The following is a 21,528-nucleotide window of genomic DNA, read 5'->3' as shown; positions in this document are numbered from 1 at the left end:
GGGGAGGAAGGGTTGGTAATTCGTTTGATATGCAGTGTGGAAAGTATGTATAGATATTTTTCTTGGTCGATGAATGAATGCATCCAAGGCGGGTACAAAAATAACTCATAGACTGTATACTGTGTTTCCTGTTGTTCAATGACTTTCGCAATATAAATTTGCCTTTATAGTATTAATTGCGTCCTTCAAACTTAAAATCAATCAGAACAATTGGGGCACTAATAACACTAGTATAGAGCAATTCTAAATGAAATCGACAAATGACAAAACAATGAGGATTTTTGATTCGGATGAAAATTTGTATTTTGTTTGAGTTGGAGGAAATATGAGTTCTCCACAGCGTTTGGGAATTTTTTGACAAAAGTGTAACTTTTGAAAAGTGCGTATCGATTTTAGCAAGAGAAATCTTTGATAATTTATATCTCGAAAACTATGAGTCCTACCGAAATAGAGTCTTAGAAAGAGTATTAATGTCCAAACGTGAAAAAATATACACTGAGAAAAATAGTACTTTTTTTAATTTAAAAAAAATTTAATTTGCAATATCTAAAATATATATTTTTAATTTTTTTTTCATATCAAATAGAAGTCAGGCAGAAAATTTAAAAAATGGGTACAAGATGGTAAAACTATTTTTGACAAATAGACCGAATTTTTATGAATTTTTGAATTTTTGTATTTTTTTATCCCTTTTATTTATTTCAGGCTCATTAGCATTTTAGCTGTAACAGAGCCGAATTTTAATCGTGTACATGTCAAATGTTTATCATATCTCTAATTAGCACATTACACAATTGCCATTTTTCGGCGTTAGAGTATTCGCTTCTATACCATTGCATGGTACTCATTTACACAGTAGCCATTTAGGCGTAAGAGTTTTCCTTCTATTCTTCCATTGTCCAGTTAAGACCGGACAGCAGAGACAGTTGATTGATCATTGTTGAGTTTTTTATAGAACAGCAGTCCGATGTGTCTTGCAGAGCAGAGCAGTTGCAGAGATCAATCTTATCGATCTTCATCGCTGACGCCCTGAGTTTTGAACTCACGATCGATCGCTTACTAAGCGAACGCGCAACCAATGTGGCTACGGAGACCCCCCAAATTTCTGTATGTCAACACTCATTTTAGCCACAAATTATGAATCCTGATATGATTTAAGACAAAAAAAGCTCTTTATCAATCTCCTTTTAAATGCAGCCATTCTCGAGATATTTGGAAAAACATTTCTAGTTTATTGCCTTTTTCAATTTTATTTTTTTTTATTTTTGTATTTCTGATGTGATTTGAAACAAAAAAAGCTCTTTATCAATCTCCTTTCTAATTTATTGTTCTTATAATAAACTAGCTGACCCGGCGAACTTCGTCCCGCCCAAAATTTATTTTTCGTTATCACATCAACGTTTTTTTACTAAGCGTATGTTTATGGGTCCAATCGCAGAACTGTTCATTGATTGTTCTTCCAATCTACCCATTAAAATTATTTTTTACTACAAAATTTCAGTACTACTACCAAAACTCGACATTATAATATCAGATTATTTACAGACACAATTCTCGCGCTTCCACTTGCAAATAACATGTTTCTCCGTTACATGGAATAGATGTTTGATACAAAAATATGTTGGAGTAAAGACAGCCCTATATCGAACAATTCCTTTCTCGAGTTTTGCTCTTATCAACACATTCGCCGATCCATTTTTATTCATATAGATAGAAGACGATATAGGAGTGCGTTTTATCACATAAAACCATTTCCGCTTTCAAACGAAGATCAATTTCGTTACCGAGTACTATTTTTTATCTCAGTGTATATTTTGTCACGTTTGGATATCAATACTGTATAACAGTTCTAAGACTCTATTTCGGTAGGACTCATAGTTTTAGACATATAAAATATCAAATATTTCTCTTACTAAAATCGATACGCCCTTTTCAAAAATTACACATATCTTCATATTATTTGGAGTGAGAATCTGGGATCTATAATCTGAACAGAATTCCATAGTATAGGAGAAGTGTGTAATACGCACCCCCTAAGCGAGAATGGATTTATCTTGACCATGCTCTTGAAATTTAAGGTAACAACTACGTCAGTACGTTGATTAGTTAACCCTCAGTCATCTGTAATCGTTCTGTATTTTAGATACTGAATAACAAAAGTGCTACGAATTTTATTTTGTAAGGTGCCCAAATTCTGAATTTTCAATCATACGGTGTTAAATGGCCCAGCAGAAATATGATGTGCCCATGAGTTGTTTCTCTCAGAGACTATAAAGATCAGAGAAACAGCTTGTATGAATGAGAGATTCCATCAATCTATTCCCTTCATGCCGACCAGCGAAGAGAAGAAACCGTTCCTCCGGTGAGCGTGTTATCCCAGTATTCGTGCATTAATTCTCCAGTCCGCGCCCTTGTTTTTCTGCATTCTCTGAGCACATAATATAGATGCCAGATGTGAAGACATGTTTTCGTTTTGAAGACATTTAATTTTGTGAAAACATACTGAGGTCATTTCAAAGTATGTGAAAACAATTGTTTGCGTGATTTATCGAACATGATTTAGGAATATCGTGATGGTTTAGTCATTTTTGTTCATTATAATTACATTTGAAGACATTTATTCGTGCCATGCAGTGATATTTGAAAAAATCATCTGGCATCTCTCACATACAAGCTATTTCTCTCGTGAGAATGTTTACGGCCGAAAACGAGCAAATTGCTCCGATCGAGGGTATACCATACTGCCCGATGGTAAGCTGATGCGGAAGATATCAAATTTAGAAGGAAATGAATCCTTTCTTACCATTTTCTTCATCTTTGATATTCACTGGGAACTCGACTCAATAAATATGACCCACAGTTATCGCCTCTGAATCGGTTTCAAGCAACAAAAACCTTATAGAAATGATGTAGAAAATTACAACGAAAATTGCTTCTAAAGAAAATTATTTTTCCTATTTTTTTAAAGCATGTTACAAATGTAAAACTTGCATGGTAGGATTCTATCATTGACCAGCACGATTGCCTATATCCATTGCATTTCTATTCTTGCTGGTTTACGAGAAAATCAGGCGGGTCAAATTGCCCGGCAGGCGCATTTTAGACACATCTCCTCTACATTGTATGGGTCATCATCTCCGGCAACAAATTAAATGCAAAACACTTACACAGCTGGTTCGGATTACGCCTTACGGTTTGCTCACCTCACCTGAATTAAGGGTGTCACATATGCCTGTAATTATTGAACCTCAGGTCGAAACACTGACCGTGTTTATTATTCCTGTGCTTCTTTTTAATGTTCACTTCGCGTTCGAACGCGCGAAACGACACGTTCTATAATTACCACCGGGGACCATTGGGGCGCGACAGGTTGTAAAAATGTGCCAAGCACTTCCTCGAATTCTTGAGTCGAAATCGATATCGATACCGAATGGTATATGCGGTTTGGGAGTTCCCGAAACCAGCCCAATGAATCATTTATGTAGCCATCGGTTCATGAATAGTCGGGAAAACTGAAAACTTTTATTTTGTAACTTGTGATATAACTTGTGAAGATTACAGGACAATTGAATTACCATAAATCAATGGTGGTCACTTTTTCCGTACGGTCCCGAACCAATACCACTACCAACGGAAGCCAGAATGGGAAAGTCTGGGGAATGCAGCAGCGGATGCATTATAACTTACACTTCTAGTTCTTCCTCAGGGTTGGCTGAACACAGAAATGTCGTCATTAGTTGTTTTGACTGAGGCCAACAATCACATAAATGTCCTTTGTGTACTTCGATCAATGTGTAGCGAAGGTTCGGTCCAATATGTCACGTAAGCCAGCTATGCAGTCACACTCAGCCAGATTGTGTTATTTAGCTGTCTTCTCCAACTGACTCTATTTTAAAATCCGGATCATGTTGGGTTGGCCTTCGGTGGAGCCGCAACTGAGCAGAAGGAGGGGAAATCGGGATGTACCCGGTGCAGAGCTATTGAAAGAAGAGAAATGGCTTCCCGAAAAGCTGTCTTCTCTGGCGACAATGTGGCGACGGGGGCGTTTTTCTTCTATTTTCCATACGTGTGGACAACGTTTGGGAGTTCTGTTCGATATCCACGATATTGTTATTAGAGAGTGTGAGCGCGCGCGGTGCGGTGGTCGCCAAGTTTTTTTTGCGTGCCTGACAGTCGCGATTTTTGTCGCTACCGAGTCCGTACACACAGACACTGTCCGTTGTTGGCCTGTGTATATCGGGGAAAACTCGGAAAACTGTCAGTTAGACGTTGTTCGAGCTCTGTACTGCGAGTGATTTTCACTGCGTCCCTTGATTACGCGGGGTATCATTTCGTGATCACAAGTTGTTGTTGGACCGCAGTGAGTATTTTTGGCGAAAATATTTTGCAGCCCCATTTTCCAGATTGTAGAACACAACATATCACACGTGAAAATGGACGGTGATGAACCTCTTTGCTCTCTCTCTGCGCTTGCCTGGTGGTGTTAATTCAAACATTTATTAATCATGGCGAATTTCGCCGGATAAACAGTGTTGATTCTTTTTAAAATAGTGGATGGTGAGGGCACTCTTGATGTTTATTTTTGGGATCAGGCCCCTAAATGTAAACGCGGCACCGTGTTCAAAATGGTTGTTGAGTGATCCAAATGGATGGGAGTATAAATAACATCAGAGTTATTATAAAGTGAACGTGTGTGTAAGCCGTTGTCGGTTGTGAGAATTTTATTCCAGAAGTGACGATTCAACTTTCACCAAGAATGACGTTTTAATTACAGTAAATGACACATAAGAGTGAAAAAGTGTGATATAAAACGGGATAATTGCCAAAAGACATAGTTTTCCTTTTTTCATTCGCCGTGCCTATCGCTAATGAGTTTATTTCCGAGATGTTTTCTTATGGATAAATTTGCATGGAATTCAGTTAGTTCATTTGAGTAAACGCGCTAAGGAATTTTCGAAATGGTACTTCGATACCATTTATACTGCTGATTCTCTCTCTCCACCAAAAAAGAGTTGGAGGTTGGAAGGTGGACAAAAAAGCAATGTTTTTCGTATTCGTTGTGAATCCTTCTCAATTGAGCTGTAAGTTTTATAATCATCATCTAGGTTTGAAAAACTCAATCGAGGACAACTATGGTGCATACAGCGGATGTTACAATTATTCGAGCCTAAATTACGCTTGTGCTTTGTTGCTGCGCAGACTTCTTTAAAGGGCCTGGCCGGGTAAGGAAGTAAAAAGTGCCCCCAAACCAAATCACTAGCCGTATGGCAAATATTGTAAAGGATATTAAATAAGAAATTTTGGCGGTTTATTTGAACCCCTATCTGGTTTGACGTAGGATCTATAGTGAAAAACGTACTTTTCGTTAATTTCACGCCATCCTCAAAAGATCCGAGATAAAAATTTGAAAAAAATACTGAATGTGCATCTTACTACGATGTATCAAAAAAAATTATCAAAAAAAAATTTCATCAAAAATTTTAGTACTAAAAAAAATAATGAAATCTTGAAAATTTTTTTTTTGGGATTTAGAGATTCAGTACTACTCTAATTCATATTTTAATGTGTTTCTACGGCTTTTCTAGATATGTGTGATTTTTTTCAGATTTTTTTCAGTGTTGCGCGGTATCAAAAAATTTTTTTTTTATGTTTCCAAAGAGTGGTTAGGTAAGGGAGTAAAAAGTGCCCCCAAACCAAATCACTAGCTGTATGGCAAATATTGTAAAGGATGTTAAATAAGAAATTTTGGTGGTTTATTTGAACCCCTATGTGGTTTGACGTAGGATCTATAGTGAAAAACGTACTTTTTCGTTTATTTCACGCCATCCTCAATAGATCTGAGATAAAAATTTGAAAAAAATACTGAATGTACATCCTACCATGGTGTATCAAGAAAAATTATCAAAAAAAATTTCATCAAAAATTTTTGTACTAAAAAAATATTAAAATTTTGAAAATTTTTTTTTTGGATTTAGAGATTCAGTACTACTCTAATTCATATTCAAATGTACTCTTACGGCTTTTCTAGATTTATAAATATCTTCAAACTGTTTTTTTTTTCAAATATCTAATACTAAAAATAAAATGAAAAAAAATACACAGTACAAAAAAATGTTATAGATTTTCTGGCATTTCGAAATTTTGAAAAAAAAAATATAACTTTGAGACCCACTCCTGCTCAAATTTTTATTTAAATGCGTTCGTATGTGGCTTTTTTCTACATGTGGCGTAATTTTTCCTGAATTTTTAAGAGCATTGTGTGACACAAAATAATTTTCTTCATCGTCTGCATTATTATTTTTATTTTTTTGAAATCGATTATTTTATTGTATTCGTGGTTTTCAATTGAAAGATTAAAATAAAAAAACAAATCGAATTTGTGGTCTCAAAGTTATATTTTTTTTCAAAATTTCGAAATGCCAGAAAATCTATAACATTTTTTTGTACTGTGTATTTTTCTTTTTTATTATTTTATTTTTATTATTAGATATTTAAAAAAAAACAGCTTGACGATATTTATCAATCTAGAAAAGCCGTAAGAGCACATTTAAATATGAATTAGAGTAGTATTGAATCTCTAAATCCCAAAAAAAAATTTTCAAATTTTCATAATTTTTTTTTAATACTAAAATTTTTGATGAATTATTTTTTTGATAATTTTTCTTGATACACCGTGGTAAGATGCACATTCAGTATTTTTTTCAAATTTTTATCTCGGATCTATTGAGGATGGCGTGAAATGCACGAAAAAGTACGTTTGTCACTATAGATCCTACGTCAAACCACATAGGGGTTCAAATAAACCGCCAAAATTTCTTATTTAATATCCTTTACAATATTTGCCATACAGCTAGTGATTTGGTTTGGGGGCACTTTTTACTCCCTTACCTAACCACTCTTTGGAAACATAAAAAAAAAATTTTTTGATACCGCGCAACACTGAAAAAAATCTGAAAAAAATCACACATATCTAGAAAAGCCGTAGAAACACATTAAAATATGAATTAGAGTAGTACTGAATCTCTAAATCCCAAAAAAAAAATTTTCAAGATTTCATTATTTTTTTTAGTACTAAAATTTTTGATGAAATTTTTTTTTGATAATTTTTTTTGATACATCGTAGTAAGATGCACATTCAGTATTTTTTTCAAATTTTTATCTCGGATCTTTTGAGGATGGCGTGAAATTAACGAAAAGTACGTTTTTCACTATAGATCCTACGTCAAACCACATAGGGGTTCAAATAAACCACCAAAATTTCTTATTTAATATCCTTTACTATATTTGCCATACAGCTAGTGATTTGGTTTGGGGGCACTTTTTACTCCCTTACCCGGCCAGGCCCTTTAGCGTTTGTCCACGTCATTGACGTAAATGTTTCCATTCTCACAAAAAAAATGGCCGTATTCGCCTTGTTCAAAACTAAATCGCTTTTGGAAGATACACTGTTTCTGAGATCTCTATAGTTTCTACATAAGAGATGGGCAAAACTGTTTATACTAGTGAGCGAGTCGGAGACATATGCTCAAATAAACGAATCGGCTCATTTGAACAGCTCAAAGCTTTTTTTTATGAAGTGATTTAATTGCATAAGTAGAGAAAAAAAACCTCAAAAACAGCATTTAATGCAAAAAAATGTATGTTTATTTATTTTTAATATATTTCCATCGCAATTATTTTCACTGCATATTTTGGCTTAGCATTAGTTTTTTTTTCTTTCAAAGCTTGCTGACCCGCGATCAATAAACCACTCTAATTTCAATTAGTGATTGAATGGAACACCTTTCGAATGAAATTGAATTCAATACTTTCCTTTGATTTACATGACCTTTGATTGCTTTGAATGTTTAAAAAAAATCAAATTCTTGTGTGCAATCGTGACTCACGAATTCGAATGAAAGTTTGTATTACGTTTGGGTTGGGGAAAATATGATATTTTTACAGCAATTGGGATTTTTTTGACTCAAGTGTGACTTTTCAATAGGGTGTATCGATTTTGGTCTTTATATCTCAAAAACTATATGTCGTACCGAAATAGTGTCTCAGGAAAATTTATAGAGTATTGATGTTTAAACGCGAATAATTATATGTATTCTGAGAAAGAAAATGATCACTCTTTTTTTTTATTTACGAAAAAAACTTTAATTAGCGATATCTAAAATATGTATTTTTAATTTTTTTTCATATTAAATAAAAGTCATATAGAAAAATAAAGAAATGAGTCCAAGATGGTAGAACTATTTTTGACGAACTTTGTGGAACATCGACTGTTTATGGATTTTCGAGACCTCGAGACCTTTCTGTATGTTAACAACCAAATTAAGTCACAAATTATGATTCCTGATGTGATTCAAAACAAGAAAGCTCATTAGCAATCTCCTTCTAAATGCAGCCATTCTCGAGATATTTGAAAAGATATTTCTAATTTATTGTATTTTTTATAGTTTTTTATAGTATGTTTGTCATGTTATACCGTCATGTTCATGAAATTTAATGAATTTGCTTAAAATTTTCAACAACATTTCCAAATTCATCATTATGGCAAAAACATATGTTTGGAAGTTACGTTGAAAAACATTTACAGACATGTGTGTTAATACAAAACGTAGCGATATTAGAAAATCTTGATACAAGCTTTCAAAATATTATTCGAAACCTTCTTATTGAATTTTAGTACGGGTTTTCAATGCCTTTCTTAACTGTTAGAAATACCAGAAAGTAAAAATGACGTGACCAGTGATGGTTATATATTAACCATCAAATCCTGACAATCACTGTCAATGAATTTCCTTGATTTTTGTACTTTCCAAACGAGAAACAATTCAATGCAAAAATGTACTTATGCAGCAATCCCATGAAAAACGATCAACTGGAAACGGCAACGGCAATCAAACCTTTCGCAGTCTAAACATATTTAAAATATGAGTGAACCTATTCGGTGTTATCGATTCCCAAATCTAAGAAATTTATCACTCAGAAAATGGAGCAGCAATCGCACTTCAGGGCGCAATCTGAAACGAAGAGTCAGACTACGATTATGTTGTGAGATTACGAAACCGTAGAAGCTTTAATTCAGACTAATCTTATTTTCAATTGAGACATGAGAACAATGAGAGAAATGAAAGAAATGAGAGGAATTAATGAACTGTGAAAGAATGAGAGAAATGAGAGCAATGAGAGAAACGGGAGAAACGAGACAACTGAGACAAATTGTATAAAGGAGTTCAATGGGAAATATGAGATAAATAATAGAAATGAGAACAGCATAAGGATCAATAGGATTAATGTAAACTAGCGTTTGGTAGTGGAAATAAACTTTGAAATGTATGAACTTGTTTATATTTGTTGGTTTTATTACTCCAAGAGGTTTCGATCAGCTTCGAAACAGTTATTCCATTAGTTTAATAGCTTTTTGAATGCTCTCTCTCTCTCTTAAGTTTTAAGGAAAAGATAAGCTCATGTGAGTATGGTGGACGATTCAGGATACGACTTGATTTCGATTCAGGACACGACTTGATTTGAAATGAGAAATGAGAACCAATCATGTGCGCATACATAATTTAGTGCACATTTTGTGGAATATAATGTAATTTAAAACATATACAAACTGCAATAAAAAACATATGCTTACAATGTTTCCGAGAAAAATGAATTTTAGTTTTCAAAATATTTTTTTTTCCAAAAATTTTTTTGATAATTTTTAATGAAAACCGAAATAATTTCCTACATTCTATTCTTTGACTAAAATTTTGTAGCTCTGATATTTTTTTGTAGGTTTTTTTTAAATTTTGAGTTTTTTCCACTTTTTTTTTTCGAAAAATCTTAATTTAAAAACTATAACATCTACAAAAAGATGGTCAGAGAATGAAATGGAGAAAATTACTTAGGTTTTCATCAAAAACTATCAAAGTTTTTTTTTGGAAAAAAAATTCATTGAAAAAAAAATTTTGAAAATTGAAATTCATTTTTTTCTAAAACATATGTTTTTAAAATTTAAAAAAATATATATAAATAACCCTTAGAATTTCCAATGATTTTTCCATACATCGGACGATGGGCACATTTACATGGAAAAAGTTTTTCGAACAACAATTTTTTAATTTTTTTCTTTGAAAAAATAAAGAGTGTGTCACATCAAATTGCATCACGGAAAAAACGCTGTAGAAATTCGCCCAGTAGACCGATCCTTTTGAAAATTTTAGACAGTAAAATAAAAACTATTAAACAACTTTTGGCATTTTCTTTTTATTCATACTTCGAGCCCAAGCCCGTATGCTCGCACCTTCCTCTTTACCCCGTCCATAAGGTTCTGTACAACGTCAGGTTGTAGTTTTTTTTTGAACAGAAATCCATTTTCTCTTGAAGTCCGCCTCCGATTTGACAACTTTTGGGTTCTTCCGGAGGGCATGCTTCATAATCGCCCAATATTTCTTTATTGGGCGAAGCTCCGGCGCGTTGGGCGGGTTCATTTCCTTTGGCACGAAGGTGACCCCGTTGGCTTCGTACCACTCCAACACGTCCTTTGAATAATGGCACGAAGCGAGATCCGGCCAGAAGATGATCGGGCCCTCGTGCTGCTTCAATAGTGGTAGTAAGCGCTTCTGTAGGCACTCCTTAAGGTAAACCTGCCCGTTTACCGTGCCGGTCATCACGAAGGGGGCGCTCCGCTTTCCGCAAGAGCAGATCGCTTGCCACACCATGTACTTTTTGGCAAACTTGGATAGTTTCTGCTTGCGAATCTCCTCCGGAACGCTGAATTTGTCCTCTGCGGAGAAGAACAACAGGCCCGGCAGCTGACGAAAGTCCGCTTTGACGTAGGTTTCGTCGTCCATTACCAGGCAATGCGGCTTCGTCAGCATTTCGGTGTACAACTTCCGGGCTCGCGTCTTCCCCACCATGTTTTGCCTTTCGTCGCGGTTAGGAGCCTTCTGAACCTTGTATGTACGCAGGCCCTCCCGCTGCTTGGTCCGCTGAACGAATTAACTTGACAAATTCAGCTTATTGGCTACATCCCGGACCGAACTTCTCGGATCACGTCTAAACTGCTTAACTACGCGCTTGTGATCTTTTTCACTGACGGAGCATCCATTTTTGCCGTTCTTCACCTTCCGGTCGATGGTTAGGTTCTCGAAGTATCGTTTTAGTACTCTGCTGACCGTGGATTGGACGATTCCCAGCATCTTACCGATGTCCCGATGTGACAACTCCGGATTCTCGAAATGAGTGCACAGGATTAATTAACGACGCTCTTTTTCGTTCGACGACATTTTTCCAAATTTACGAAAAATTGACAGTGAAGCATGGCCAACGTGATCTATACACTCTTATATGATTATAAGCTGAAGATATAATTCCTAAAAATTAAATTTCTACAGCGTTTTTTCCGTGATGCAATTTGATGTGACACACCCTTTACTATTAATGTTCAATTCGTAACATTTTTATGTATAAATTATCGCAATTTACATGCTCTACTAACTTTTCTCTATTTGGAAACATGTCGAGAACATGTCAAACGTGAGAATTTACACACAAAAATGTTACGAGCCAATCATTATTTTTTTCAGATACAAAAATGACATATATTCCAAAAACTATAGAAGATAGGAAGTTGATGTCTTCGACAAAAGTTCACATTTTAATAAGATCTAAAACTTTATCGAACACACTATATCGCTATCTTGACATTAAACAAAATTAGGATTAGGATAGGTTGTATTTTTTAATACAAAATTTAAAAAAGTTGTTGTTAGAAAAAAAAAATAAATTAAAAAATATACGTTTTTTAGAAAAATGAATTTTCATTTTTAAAATTACTTTTTTTTCAGCAAAATTTTTTTCCAAAAAAATTTTGGTATTTTTTCGTAAAAATTTAAACAATTTAATTCATTTCATCCTTTGATATGAATGTTGTAGGTATCATAGTTTTTAAGTTATAAAAGTTTTTGTAAAAATTTAAGAAAAAAAATTGGCTTTTTCAAAAAAGTTGTCTATTTATTTTTCGAATATTTCAAGTATGCAAAGTTGCTTAAATGACCCATGTCTTCACACCCACAACGTTCCACTGCTATCTGAGATGGTGCTGTCAACGGCCAGTCGAGTTGGCAAGAAATTCGTCTATAGAATGTGATTCGCTTGACCGATTGTCGGTGGTTATTCAATATGTGAAGGATATTGGAGTGAATTTACTAGAATACTTTGTAAACAACATTCAAGATTTATGCAGTTGATACAAAACTCTCATTTGTTAGTAATAGACCATCGAAACTATGACAAATTATGTTAATCAGTAATTTATTACTACAATTGCTAACGGGAAAACTCCTCATAATTGTTCATAATGTCACGAGCCTGATCAACTGACAACCTTCACTTGAACTGCTCACAATATAATCGGTACATCAAATCGTTCCGCACCAGGGAGCGAACAAAACCCATAAATTAACCGCCGTCGGCTTATCTAACAATAAAATTCAATCACTCGTCGTTCCCCTTTGGGACGGTGAGCGAAGATCGCAACAACAGCAGCAACAACACCAACAATAACACATCAAGCATCAGATTTGAAAATGTAATCACCGTAGAAAAGGGCCACACCGGGATGGGAGGGTCCCAAAATCGAATCCGTCCCGAAAGCGCCGAGAGACACGTGTCTTGTCATGTGTGTGTGAGTGAGTCCTTGCTTTTCTCCCTGCGCTCATCAAGATGACAAGTCCACCGATTCACAACCCATTCACCGGCGGCGGAGGCTCACCCATTCCCTTCCTTAAGGCCGGGATAAGCGATTTATTGCCCAGAATAGAGACATGAATCAAAACAAGGAGGCGCCCGTTTAGATTAGTCCCCGGGTGCGAGAAGCGAGAAAGGTGAAAGGTTGCCCGACTAGGGATATGAGAAGCACCCGAAGGTTAACACCTATATATATATTTTTTTCGCCTGACACAAGTGCTTCTGAAATTTAGTTTTTTTTTTCTTTCTCTTCCTTTCGTATGAGTGTTGATTGCAGAGGACGAAAAAAAAGGATTTCTGTACGCCGTACGAAATCGTGTTGGTCCTTTGTTACTGTGTTGTTTTTTTGTTTGTTTGTTTGATTTACGTCATTCCTAGGATTGGGAAGTGGGCACGTGACGGTCTTTGAGAATTTCGCCCGCTTGGAACGGTAAGATTGATTTGGTTTGGGATAATGATTATTATAATGAAGATTTAGCCCCATCCAACTGATAAATGTGACCAGCGTCCCTCGGAAACCACACTATCGGAAAGTCAAATTACGGAAAACCTCAAAACAATGTCAAATTGTCGATTAGCCCCGTGGGATTTGCCGCTATCCGAGCGTTTCGTTTCGATCCTTAAACCTTCTGGTAATACGGTCCTTGTTCCGGTTATAATATTGCTGCACATTTGTTATTTCACATTATTCGGTCCCTCTTGTGGCAAATAGCACCGGCAGCAGCGGCTACATATGGCCAAATGACTTTCGCTTTTATACGCTTTATTGCGAACCACATCCCTCTCATCACCAACAGCACCTATACCGAGCAAGAATACAAGGGCATGGACCACGGTCTATTCAGACGAGAGGACTGCAATAGTTTAGGCTGGTGACCGGGGAAAACCCCAATACTCTGGACGACGGCGACGCTTTCTCCCGTTCAAGATTGGGTGTGAAGCGCTCCCACCAGTAAATTGCTTCCGTTAGTTGGTGGCTTTTATTAACATTGCATGTTGGATATTTCGCATTAAAAATGTACACTTCCAAAAGTCCCTCGTTTCTTGTGTAAACGCTAAAAACGAGATCCTTCCCTCAAGCGTCCAAACGCACACACACACACCCAGCCACAACGCAGCACTTACGCCGCACCACCCTCACACTGTACCTGGCTGTGGTTTTCGGTTTGCATTAGTTATGCGGCGTTGATGATTCTTCCGAGGTTCGTGCCGGTGGACAACCTTCACGCCGAGAGGCAGTCAGTCAGTCGTCCACACACCACACCGGTCGGAATCCACTCTCCACTAGCGGCGCTGGCAAGGACACATCAACGCGCACACAAACTGCTGCTGCTGGTCGTTGGCGCTGTAATGAATGTAATGATATGGAAATGCTACCTGGTCAATTTATCTATGTTGGCTCTAACCGATGGCCATTGGAGCCAGCTCATTATTCGTTGCTTGGTCGATTGCCCTCGGTCGGGCATTGTTATTCGGACCAAATTTACCATAACTGCTCGCTGCTCCTGGCCGACATGGGTTGACACACTGAGATGTGGCGCATCCGGAAGATGTCCTCCGAGCGATAAAACGGTAATGGAGCGCCGGATGCTGACACAGAGCTTGATGGGACCGATCTGTTCTGGTCGCACTCGTACGCACTGGGGCGTTGGGTCTTGTGGGAAATTTTACTAAGAAAATTGTGTTACGGAAAAATATTAGAGATGTAGACAGCACGATATGAACATTTAACACGTCTACCGATTATTCATCATTAATTTATAATCAGCAGTGATTGAATTTAGTAACCAAGAGAAACGGAACGGATTCGATGGAATGGGAACGAATGAGTTTTGATTGAAATTTATGAGTCCACGGTGGATGAGCATGGGGTGAGGAGCTGGTTTATTCGGTTGAAACTCCTAACGATAACATATGGGTCTACTAACCAACCGGGGACCGGTGCTGGACCGACAAGGAGGCACAGTGGGAGTGATTGGTGGACATTGCGGTCCAACCTGATGCTCCCTCCTCTGTGAGGCTATTCGTTTATCAAACCAGAGATAGATGATCCCCGAGTGCGAGCTGTGGCTGCTGCGCTAAGTTTGCGCCTGGCCTTGCTCCAACTGAACATTTTATTGATGGCGAAGGATTAAAAAGGAATGTTGGCGGGGGCGATGGAGGGCAGAGGGGCTGCAGCAACGTTTTGCTGTGTAGTGCGTATTGGACAGCGGCAATGATATATCAATTAGTTTCTAATCAGCGGATAAATTCCAATGTCCGATGAGCCTGAAGTAGTGGGCCTCCGCTCGAGCATGTGAGCCATGCGATGTCTTTATCCGGTGAAGCGACTGATTAATGGCCCGGATGAACGTGAAAAATTTGTCGTCCGTGCCGGAAATGTTCTGTAGGGGAATTGTCCTTGTGATTTAACCATGATGCGTTTCACAGAAAGTCTTTATCAAATGATGTCCTGAGTGAGGTCTTTCCTTCGGTATTTAATATATTGATTCATTATTATTTTATCGTCATCTATCATTTTCTATTACCTCAATAATTTAAAAAGTGATGTGTAAACGAATTCAGTGAAAATTGATTTATGCCAGAGAAATATAAACACGCTGCATACCAATCGAATGTTTCAGAATGCGGATTTGAAATGCCTCAGAAAATAATAGTCTTCGATTTATTTTCGTACAACCGAACATAAAGGGTGTGTCACATCAAATTGCATCACGGAAAAAACGCTGTAGAAATATAATTTTTAGGAATTATATCTTCAGCTTTCGCTTATAATCAGATAAGAGTGTATAGATCCCGTTGGCCATGCTTCACTGTCAATTTTTCGTAAATTTGGAAAAATGTCGTCGAACGAAAAAGAGCGTCGTGAATTAATCCTGTGCACTCATTTCGAGAATCCGGAGTTGTCACATCGGGACATCGGTTAGATGCTGGGAATCGTCCAATCCACGGTCAGCAGAGTACTAAAACGATACTTCGAGAACCTAACCATCGACCGGAAGGTGAAGAACGGCAAAAATGGATGCTCCGTCGGTGAAAAAGATCACAAGCGCGTAGAGTTAAGCAGTTTAGACGAGATCCGAGAAGTTCGGCCCGGGATGTCGCCAATAAGCTGAATTTGTCAAGTTCATTCGTCCAGCGGACCAAGCAGCGGGAGGGCCTGCGTACATACAAGGTTCAGAAGGCTCCTAACCGCGACGAAAGGCAAAACATGGTGGAGAAGACGCGAGCCCGGAAGCTGTACACCGAAATGCTGACGAAGCCGCATTGCCTGGTAATGGACGACGAAACCTACGTCAAAGCGGACTTTCGTCAGCTGCCGGGCCTGTTGTTCTTCTCCGCAGAGGACAATTTCAGCGTTCCGGAGGAGATTCGCAAGCAGAAACTATCCAAGTTTGCCAAAAAGTACATGGTGTGGCAAGCGATCTGCTCTTGCGGAAAGCGGAGCGCCCCCTTCGTGATGACCGGCACGGTAAACGGGCAGGTTTACCTTAAGGAGTGCCTACAGAAGCGCTTACTACCACTATTGAAGCAGCACGAGGGCCCGACCATCTTCTGGCCGGATCTCGCTTCATGCCACTATTCAAAGGACGTGTTGGAGTGGTACGAAGTTAACGGGGTCACCTTCGTGCCAAAGGAAATGAACCCGCCCAACGCGCCGGAGCTTCCCCCAATAGAGAAATATTGGGCGATTATGAAGCAGGCCCTCCGGAAGAACCCATAAGTTGTCAAATCGGAGGCGGACTTCAAGAGAAAATGGATTTCTGTTCAAAAAAAACTACAACCTGACGTTGTACAGAACCTTATGGACGGGGTAAAGAGGAAGGTGCGAGCATACGGGCTTGGGCTCGAAGTATGAATAAAAAGAAAATGCCAAAAGTTGTTTAATAGTTTTTATTTTACTGTCTAAAATTTTCAAAAGGATCGGTCTACTGGGCGAATTTCTACAGCGTTTTTTCCGTGATGCAATTTGATGTGACACACCCTTTAGAGAGTTGTTTTGATCATACAACTGAACTGGCGTTCTGGACCCCGAAGGTTTCAAATCTAGGAAAATTAGATCTACGCTATTGTGATTTTTTGCAGAAAGGCAGATCTTTTGAAAAAAAATAACTACGGTAAACGGTACAATCTTTTCTGGTTTATACAAATAAGTGTTTCCAAAATCAAATTATAAACTGAATTTTAACACTGGAACCATCAAAAAATGACCGGTTTTATAATTTGTTCGCAATATTTTGTATTGAATTTTTTTTTTTATATTTTTCATTGATGTCATGACTTTTTCTAAATTCATGTATTGATCTATATTTTAAATTATTTTTGTCTCTCACTTCCAATTTTTCTGATATACATATGTGGTATACCTATTTATACAGACCGGTCAGAATGACCGGTGGTGATTTTTAATGTTTCTAATATCAAAATTGCTTAGAAAAAAAACGTCAATCTGCCACTACGGTGCCAGCCAATCAAAATCTCCGGAACAATTACTGCTTCTAAACCACAAAATTTGGGAAATTTTTAGAATTTTGTAATATTTTGTGATGCAATTTTATTCTCTCATTGGTAGTTGGTGTATACGGTACAAATAGGTAATGCTGAAATTAGTGCAGTTGAAATACTCACAATATTGTGGACAATTGAGTTGATTTAAAAAAAAGTACAGTTATAGTAGTTTGCAGTGTAAGTAAGTTATGAATATTTGTATTATATTGAGGGGAAAAAATAACAATGTTTTAAATATATATTTTTATCTAGTTATAAAACTTAACCCAAAAATGCCGAGACACCTTAACATATCTAGAGTTTTAGAGGACGTAAAAGATTCAAGAGAAGACTTTTCTGATATCGATCAAATTGTTTATGAAATTAATTTCTGAAATTTGACCAGTATCTGAAATATGAATGATCAATCATAAGAAAAAAATGTTAGTTTCCTCAGAGAACAATAGTAAAGAGAATCAGTTTACGTAGACCAAGAATAATGTTGATACTGTCGTCATTTTCGGATGAGAATGATCAACAAGCTGAAGTTTCTGCCGATGGAACTATCTGCACAAAAGCTGAATGCACTCCAGGAAGGATAAAATAAATAGCATTTTCAAAGCAATAATTGGAGCTTTCAAAACTACTTCTCCGTTTGCGGTGCGAGAATTATTTAATGAATTATTTATCATCAAAATTAAGGAGTAACTTGTCATTCAAACAAAAATATCTTTGTATGTAAAGGTCCTACATGAACTTTATAGGAATCAAATGAAAGCTGTTTAATAAGGTTAATTAGATTTGTTATTGAGTTGGATAGCAAAAAATAGTGTTAGTCTACAAAAAGTTAGAAAAACAGAAATCATTTTTTTATTACTTCCTGATTTTTTTGTCTACTACATCTACATACACCCAAATAAATGTATATACATATTCCAAATCAAAAAAAAAAGCTTTGAAATGATATGCGTCTCATTTTCATACGTTGATTTTTCAAGAAGTTACAGCATTTTAAAAATCGCTTTGCCATTTGCACTCTGTTTCTCTAACTTTTTTTTGTCTAAATGAAAATACAAATTAAAATACTTCATTCTACGAAATAGATGTATTTATCATGTACTTGCAATGTTAGAATGAAATATATTTTATTCTCTGTAAAAAAAATTCAAATTCTTATATTTTGCCAACTAAACATCACACCGGTCAAAATGACCGGTTTGTTAGAAATAGATATATAACAACTGTCGGTAGTTCGAGTGTCAAGGGAGCGAAGAAGAACAGGTAAATTGAGACATGATCTGCTGTCCACCGCAAGAAAATCTATTATTCCAGACCAAATAAACCAATGACTTCCAACTGTTGATAATGTGACCAGGTTGTTAAAGAGAGAGAAACCAGAAATTTCATCTACGCACTCCACATCGGAGCGTGAAATATTTCAAATATTGGGATATTTTGTAGAATTTCGTTCTTTGGAGGCAAATTCCCCGAAAACTGAGATTAAAAAACAATATAATTTCGAACCATTGGCTGAAATACGCTTACGTGTTCCGTGCCCTCAGCGGCTCCGTGAAGTATGATAGGAAAGGTTTCAGTGAATTTAAAAAAAAAATAGCCACGCATCGGCTGGATGTACCAAATTGTAATTAAATTTCAGTAAAATTACACTTCATACAATCTCATATTTATATTAATATCAGTTCACTTCAGTCCAGCTCAGTTCGGGTTAGGTTGAACTTCACAAACCATCAAATTTCAAAGTTTGTTAGGAATAATTTTAACCTCTGATAGTCCAAAATTCCCAATATTCCATTAATCTCAGTCCTTCATTATTTGATTACTATTTGAGTTATATTTTAGCTGAATAAGAACAAGCAAAACACACAGCAAAACTAAAAAAATAATCAATTTTGGATAGAATTGGGGACAAGTAAAAAGACAGAGAAGGAGGGAGTGTTCTAAAATTTAAAATTGAAAGTCAGTCGCATTTCAGTTTAATAAGAAAAGGTATTCAATTCGAGCCAAATTCAGCACAGTTTTGCTCATTGATCTCCAAATAGCCTGACTGTGTGAGCAAATAAAAAGTGACTCCAAACCAAATCACCTAAGCTCTAAAGAAAATGTTGTATACCAAATAAGAAAATTTGTTAACGTGTAATCCCTATAAGGTTCGTCATAAGCCCTTTGTTGGAATACGTAATTTTTCGTTCAAACTATTCTCGTATGTATTGAGACAAAAATTTGAGAAAAAAAAACCAAAGTGCATTTTAATATGTAGTAATATATCGTCCATTTTTCCATCCAATTTTCCATCAAACATTTTATTATTTATCTCACTGTTTTTAGATACACTGGAGTCGCTTTTTACGCGATTTTAGTAGTCCACGCGTTTTCTACGTGGATTTCGGAATTTACGCGGCACGTATCAACCGCGTAAAAAGTGACTCCAGGGTAAACAAATTTAATGTGCTAATTGATGTGACTTTTCACGAAATGAATTTGTATTGTATCACTGATTAGTAGCTGAAAAATAAAAGGAGAAACAGATGTCATGATTGTAGAATGCAAGAAAATTCAGTTAATCAATTGTTAGAATATGGGTTGCATTGCGCGGTTCAAAAAATGATATTTTTCGGTATTTCGAAATTTTGAAACAAAAAAATTCAGGATTTTAAGACCCCATTTTATTCGAATGTTTGTTTATTCATTACTATCAACAGGCCTGAACATGAGTGCCCTAATGATACCTAATAAATTAATAACTTAAAATACTGAATCTACTTAAAACTATGCCTAACTGGAAAGAGCGGTCAATAATGCCTTTCTTAAACTGGCGCGAGATAAGTGAAAGTCATAAGATAAGTAACAGCCGTTAAATACACGAGACATACTCGATACGGGTGTTCGTATCGTGTTCGTATGTGTTTATTTGTGTGTTTTTTTTTTTCAATATTTTTGGAGTATTGCGCGGTACAATAATAAATTTCAATGTTTTACCCGTTTGTCATTTTTTTCCCTAAAATCAATTATATCAATGTATTCGTGTATTCAAAGACGTCAGGGTAAGTTTGTAAAAATTGCCCCAAAATCTAATCATCAGCACTACGGAAAATATTCCATAGGGTTCCAAATAAGAATTTTTTTTTTTATTTTTAGTTTTTAGTTTATCAGAAATTAACTTTTTGGTTTTTTTTTGTTTTGTTCACTCTTAATATCCGCTGTTTTCTATCAGCTACAGTACAGAGCAATTTCGTGTCAAATCAGTCAGCCGTTGCCCCGGCCCTCTCCGTTTTTTTTTGAAACTCAGCACATTTAGTGGCAGCTACTCAGAATCACAATTTTCATTATCATATGACCAATTTTGATTACGACTGATTTTTTATAAGACCGTATGCTGAATAACCTTCTTTTTTTTAGAAAATTCGTAACTCGAAACCCAGCTGTTTGATTGAAATATGGTGTAGGAAAAAGTTGTTGGAAAATCAATAAAAATGTAAAAGTAAAAATGACATTGTTTTTTTAATTGGTTACAATCTCGCCAAGCATTAAAATTATTTAATTTTTGAAAAATTCCTATCTTTTCTTGGTGAGTTCGACACGGCACCACCTCATATTTTATTCAGACATCCGGGTTTTGAGTAACGATTTTTATAAAAAAAAAAGTTATTGATAAATGTGTGTCAAAAAAATTATTTGTAATAAATATTTCCACTTGCAAATCTTAATTTTGAGTAGTGTCACCATATGGACAAAGTTTCGAAAGGATCGGAAAAATGTCGCGTAAAAATCGGTTGGTTTTCTGCTGATTTGGCATGGAATTACCTACACACGTTTGAAAAAATCAAAAGTTCGATGCATTCGCTACACATTTGAGAAGAGTATTAAAATGAACTGAACTTTCAGGATGGAAATTTTAAAACGGGAAAATGCACAAGAAAAAGATAAGATAATTTTACAAATGGATCAGATAACGATGTTTTTTAAACTGTTTGTCTTCGTTTGTGATGATGACATTGATTTCAGAAAAATAAAAAAACAGACGGCGCAAAAAATGCTTGGAAAACTCTGATGAAATATCACAAGTATAAAAAAACACGTATGAACGCATTTAAGAGCAGTACTAGGTCTCAATTCTGTTTTTAAATTTTAAATATCGTACGCGTTCATACATACACATTTGAACATCTATATATATAAAAATTTCGTGTCACGGTGTTTGTTACCGAACTCCTCCAAAACGGCTCGACCTATTTTGAAGGAAATTTGTACGAAATACCTGGTAGGCATGAGAATAGGTTATAAACCATATAC

The 21,528-nt window shown here is 36.1% G+C and overlaps 1 protein-coding gene across 27 annotated transcripts in view; it reads left to right on the top strand.

The window, feature by feature from the left end:
- Window positions 1-21,528, top strand: part of LOC129764935 (protein muscleblind) — a 799,891-nt gene that overhangs the window by 507,953 nt on the left and 270,410 nt on the right. The window contains exon 1 of one of the 27 annotated variants that reach the window (XM_055764597.1): window positions 4,089-4,360. The exons of 25 other annotated variants lie outside the window; for them this stretch is intronic. The gene's annotated coding sequence lies outside the window, so the exon portion shown is untranslated. Of the gene's footprint in view, window positions 1-4,088; window positions 4,361-21,528 lie in introns of those variants that run through there. One more of the 27 variants, XM_055764593.1, reaches the window with a different exon arrangement.

The sequence above is a fragment of the Toxorhynchites rutilus genome, chromosome 2 (assembly GCF_029784135.1).
Source record: "Toxorhynchites rutilus septentrionalis strain SRP chromosome 2, ASM2978413v1, whole genome shotgun sequence".
Taxonomy (NCBI): domain Eukaryota; kingdom Metazoa; phylum Arthropoda; class Insecta; order Diptera; family Culicidae; genus Toxorhynchites; species Toxorhynchites rutilus.
Note: the sequence above shows the minus strand (reverse complement) of the source record. Positions and strands in the feature narration are given on the sequence as shown.